This window comes from Macrotis lagotis, chromosome X (genome assembly GCF_037893015.1).
Source record: "Macrotis lagotis isolate mMagLag1 chromosome X, bilby.v1.9.chrom.fasta, whole genome shotgun sequence".
Taxonomy (NCBI): domain Eukaryota; kingdom Metazoa; phylum Chordata; class Mammalia; order Peramelemorphia; family Peramelidae; genus Macrotis; species Macrotis lagotis.
Window position 1 is genome coordinate 7,907,845 of NC_133666.1, and position 5,558 is coordinate 7,913,402.

Here is a 5,558-nt window from a genome sequence, read left to right on the forward strand (position 1 = left end):
TAAATAAAAATTCTCTTAATCATTTTATCCATTTACAGAGAAAACATGGACTGAAAGGACAAATACACATGATCTCACGATGGGACTTTTACTAGATCAGAATCCTCTCAAACAATAAATATCAAATGACTTTGATGGGATCATCAAAAGTTCCTAATTTCGATGTTAATCTTGATTAAAACATTTCCTTTCTTTGCTATTCTAACTACTACAAGAATATTATATTTGCTCAAATGATTAAAGTTTACATTTTTGTGTATACCAAAGATCGACTTCAGTCTCCATTCTGTGCTTCTGTTCTGGGACAGTTGATTGAAGAAGAATTCATTTCTATAACATTACATCTTACAAAAGCATTTCTTAGCATTGGTCCACATTTGAATTTCCTTTTTTTTTTTTTACACATGCTAATCAGCATAACTGCAGAGCCTCCTTTAAATCGGGGTTCTTTTGCTCTTTGAAGCATTCAATATCTGCCCAAGTGGCTTTACAATTTCTCTTCTTTCCAGATGTGGAAACTGATTTGTTCCTTTAGGACCTTGATTCTGGCTTCTCTTTGCTCTGGAGTTTCATTCACTTTAGGGAGAAAGTCTCCACAGTCCCTATAGCAAGATCTTCATACTGTTGTTTTTCAGATGCCAGATCCTGGGCAGTCATCTCCAAGTCATACTGCTTTAGCTCATGTTTTCTATAAAACATTTTTTTAAACAAAGCAATGGGGTTAAGTCACTTACCCAAGGTCACACAGCTAGGCAATTATTAAGTGTCTGAGGCAGAACTTGAACATCGGTCCTCCTGACTCCAGGGCCAGTGTTCTATCCATTGGACCACCTAACTACCCCTACAAATCACTCTTTTTTCAGTTTTTTTTATTAAAGATTTTATTTGCATTTTACAATTTCCCCCCAATCTTACTTCCCTCCCCCCACCCCCCACAGAAGGCAATCGGTCAGTCTTTACTTTGTTTCCATGTTGTACATTGATCCAAATTGAGTGTGATGAGAGAGAAATCATATCCTTAAGGAAGAAACATAAAGTATAAGAGATAGCAAGATCAGACAATAAGATATCCATTTTTTTCCTAAATTAAAGGGAATAATCCTTGAACTTTGTTCAAACTCCATAATTCTTTATCTGGATATAGATAATATTCCCCATCGCAGAGAGCACCAAATTGTTCCTGGCTGTTGCACTGATGGAATGAGCAAGTCCATCAAGGTTGATCATCACCCTCATGTTGCTGTTAGGGTGTATGGTGTTTTTCTGGTTCTGCTCATCTCACTCAGGATCAGTTCATGCAAATCCCTTCAGGCTTCCCTGAATTCCCATCCCTCCTGGTTTCTAATAGAACAATAGTGTTCCATGATACAAATCACTCTTAATTCTTCTGCATAGAAGTGATACTCCTAGGGCAGCTAGGTGGTACAGTGGCACTAGCCCTGGACTCAGGAGGACCTGAGTTCAAATCCCACCTTAGCACTTAATAATTGCCTAGCTGTGTAAGGCACAACTCTATTGCCTTGCAAAAAACAAACAAAAAGAAATGATATTCCTTTAGTTGATCTACACAATGCTCCTTTTCTGAAATACCAATAGAAGCTGCATGTATCTCCATATGATGTCCTGTACTCAGTAAGTAGTTCATCTCCCATTTCTTTTTCTCTGGCACTCTATTCTCTGAAAACTCTTCCATGAACTTTACAGACATCACAGAGTCAACCAGTCACTGTAGCTCTAACTCGAAGAAGGTGTAAGATGACAGAATGGAGTTCATCACTACAGTGTTTTAGCTCAGTCTTGAGTTTTTCACGCTGAATGTTGCTTTGAAAGCTTTTAACCCGGAGACTGTTTTTAGCCAGAGCCCTGTTTCATTCACTGTCTCCTTCCTGTTATTTTCCTGTGATAAAAACAAATAGAAGATTTTGTCTTTAGAAAGGACAGAATGTGAAGTCACTCTTAAAATAATTTCCAAACTAATTCCTCAGCTTTCCACAAAATCAGGATCCCTGTTGTCTGCCAAACTAATTCTGCTCTTTCCAGTCAGAGGTGAGATAATCTGTGGATATTAAAGTAGCAGATAGTTTGCTATACCATCTCCAAAGACAGTCTTGAAGAACATTCTGGTCATCACCCAGTTCAGCTGATCTTGTTTTAATGAGATAAGTTGTGTAAGTTTCTTGCTTGCTCATAGCATTTCTTCCAGTCCCTTTTTTCTGCTTCTGAAACAGTAATTTCAGTTTTCTTTGAGTAAAAACTACCTTTGGTCATAGTGGCATCCTCAGAGTTTGCCAGCCAGCCCTTGGTCCCTCTTCTGAGACCAGCCACATCCCCATCTCCAGCCACCCCCAGGTCAGCATCTAGCCCTCCCCAGGGACTCAACTAGAAGCCCTGGTGGTAGCTTGGGAACTCCCTGTTCCATGGCAACAGGTTCAACTCACCTTACTTATATGATATTAAGCAAGCACCTGTTCATCCCTGGACCAAAGTTACCTCATTTGTAAAATTCAGGGGTCACATTAAGGGCATTTCTAAGGTCCCTTACCACTCTTAAGTCCTATGAACCTATGAAATTAAAGGGAGTCAAATTTTATCTTAACATAAGTAAAAACTGCTTCAAAAGAAAATGATCTGAACTTTCCACTTCTAAGACTGTGATTCTTTGGTATATGGAACTGTTGTGTGTGGGAGTGCTGTAAACTTTCATTGCCTGGTGTCCTCTAGCAGCAGAGTCTTAATTTATTGGTTGATTGTCCAGTGCCATGGGAGTGGGAGTGGACCAGGGACTGGGGACAATATTTAAGCACTTTGGTTTAATAAATGGAGATCTTGGAGGTCTTGGAGAACTAGGAGAACTTGTCTCCCTTGTCTCCCACCCCTTCAACATTCGCCTGGGTAACTAGAAGCTAGCCAGCAGGAACCTAACACTTCCTGAGCAGATAGTCTAGCAGGAACATAGAACTTTGGTTCATTGTACACTTAGCCATGGGTAGATAGAAGACCTAGTCTTGCTGCATGTGTGAAATGAATTGATCATTGAAATGGTCTACTGTTCCCCACTCTGCCTGTTCATTGGCTCCAGGGGAGTATCTTAATGCATGTAAGAAATCCATCTACAGTAGCTTTTCCTCACCAGGTCAAAAACATGCCTGAAAATTGACATAGGTTGCAGACAATTTTTTTTAAATAAGCTGTCTTAGGGGGCAACTAGGTAGCACAGTGGATATAGCACCTGCCCTGGAGTCAGTAGTACCTGAGTTCAAATCTGACCTCAAACACTTAATAATTACCTGCTGTGTGGCCTTGGGCAAGCCACTTAACCCCATTGCCTTGCAAAAACCTAAAAAAAAAAGCTGTCTTGGGGCCAATGGCAACCTGAGGCATAGAAATAGGTGACATGGTTTGAAGATGTGATCTATGACTAAAGACAGTATCCTTAAAACTGCAACAGATCAATGATGACTTAGAGGATAATCGATTTAATCATAATGAATACTTCTCCCCAAAACTCTGTAGTACTGTAACCATTTTACAGATGAAGAAACTGAAGCTGAGAGAGGCTTGTCCAGAGACACATTAGAACTAGTCTAATGAGTTATTCTGAGGCAGGATTCAAACTCAGGATTTCCTGACTCCAAGTTGAGTCCTATCAATGCAGTATACTAGTGAGTTGCCTCTATCAGAGAAGAAACTTTAGAACAGGGATCATCTAATTATGGCACATACTCTGGAGTTGTTTTACCAAATTCCTATTCACAGTGGTAGAGCAATTAATTAACTGGTGCAGTGGATAGAGCACTAGCCTTGATGTCAGAAGGATGGGAATTCAAATTCAGCCTCAGACACTTAATTATTATTAGCTATATGACCTTGGGCAAGTCACTTCACCCTGATTGCCTCGCATCCAGAAAAATCTCTAGTCATCCTGGGTCACTGGACCCAGATGGTTCTGGAGGAGAAAAGTGAGGTTGGTGACTTAGCACAGCACCCTCTCACTCAAATCCAATTCACATGCTTGTCATCGCATCACCTCCCTTATGTTGTGGTCTTCTTCAAAAATGAAGGACAAACATCATTCACACTGGTAGGCTTGATCTCCAAATTAAGCCTGCTATGCCTTCTCAGGGCCCTAGGAGTAGAGTTGAGGTTTTTGAGGTTATCTTTTTAATGCTATGTTTTATAAGCCCCCACCAGTATGCTTCCTGACACGACTGTCAATGGATTATCAGTTAGTCAAAATTAATTTGCGTTTAGAAAGCACAGCAAGCACAGTTGGTATAAAACATCATTATATCCCTTTTTGTTGAGACCTCATTTAGAATGGTATAGCTTTTCAATTTCTTTTTAAATCATTGAATTCATATTCATTTTGCCCTTGACTTTTGGAGCAGATATTGCCATCAACTGTTCCTGAAGTGCTGCTAGAGGTCCAGGATTCTGTTCTCCTGCAATAGACTCCTTCTCCTCTGTGCTTGCTCAGATGTTGCTAGTTTTGAATGATCTTCCTCTAGCTCCCTAGTCTTATGCAGAGCCGACAGGGTGTTATCAAATTTCTTCAGTCATGAAACATTGCTTTAATTAATCAAAGCTTATGGTTAATATGTTCTCACCTGGTTAAGAAATCAGTTTATAGCCTTTAATCACTTACTTTAAGTTGCGCAGAGTAGGGGACTTCCCAGGTGGAGCCAAGATGGTGGCGTGAAGCTAATCTGCTCCAGGAGCCTTTCCCTATCAAAGATAAATGAAGCCTCTACTCTGACATTTATGTTACAGATCCCACCAAGAAAAAGAGAAGATTCAAAGAAGTTTTCAACTGTAGACATCATGAAGGATCTTCAGTGAAGGTCTGTCTCTTTGGGAGGAAAGGGTTAAGTCCAGGAGGTGGGAAAGTAGGAAAAGCCAGTAGGAGACCTTTAGCCACAGTGCAATCCAGGTCCCGACATCTTAATAATAACAGAGGTCCCAGAAGCTAGATAGCAAGCCAGCAGGGTAGATCCCAAACCTAAACAATGTCTGAACCCTGGGAGCACTGGGATAAAAGACAGGAATGGGTCGGGGACAATACTCTGTTAAGTCAGAACCTGGACATAAAGGAAGGAACAAACCTCTGCAAAGGCAAGGCCTGGACTGCATAGGCAACATCTTGTCCAACAACAAGCCAGGGATCCCAGCAAAATAAAAGTTTGATGTAAAACTCAAAATAAATAAAATCTTAAAAAAAAGTAAAAATAAAAGCTTGCATCTTTATATACCCCAGGAGCAGAACTATAACAAAAATGAACAAAAAAGCTAAAAGAACACTCACTCTAGAAAAATACTTCACAGATAAAAATGACAGTAATGTATGTCTAAAGAAGAAAGCAGTGAAAAATCACTCACAGAGGGAATATCAAAACAGTCCATAAATTGGTCTCAAATACAAAAGCTCATCGAAGACCTTAAGAATTTAAAAACCAAAGAAGAGAGAAAGAAGAAAAATGGAAAAAAGAAATGAAAGTCATGCAGGAATGTTGTGACAAGTTGACCAAACAAATCAACTCCATTAAAAATAAAAATAGCCA

At 39.8% G+C, this 5,558-nt stretch overlaps 1 pseudogene; it reads right to left on the reverse strand.

Moving 5' to 3' along the window:
* Positions 1–407: 407 nt before the first annotated feature.
* Positions 408–2,419, reverse strand: LOC141498593 (sorting nexin-4 pseudogene; annotated as a pseudogene).
* Between the last annotated feature and the right edge of the window lie 3,139 nt (positions 2,420–5,558).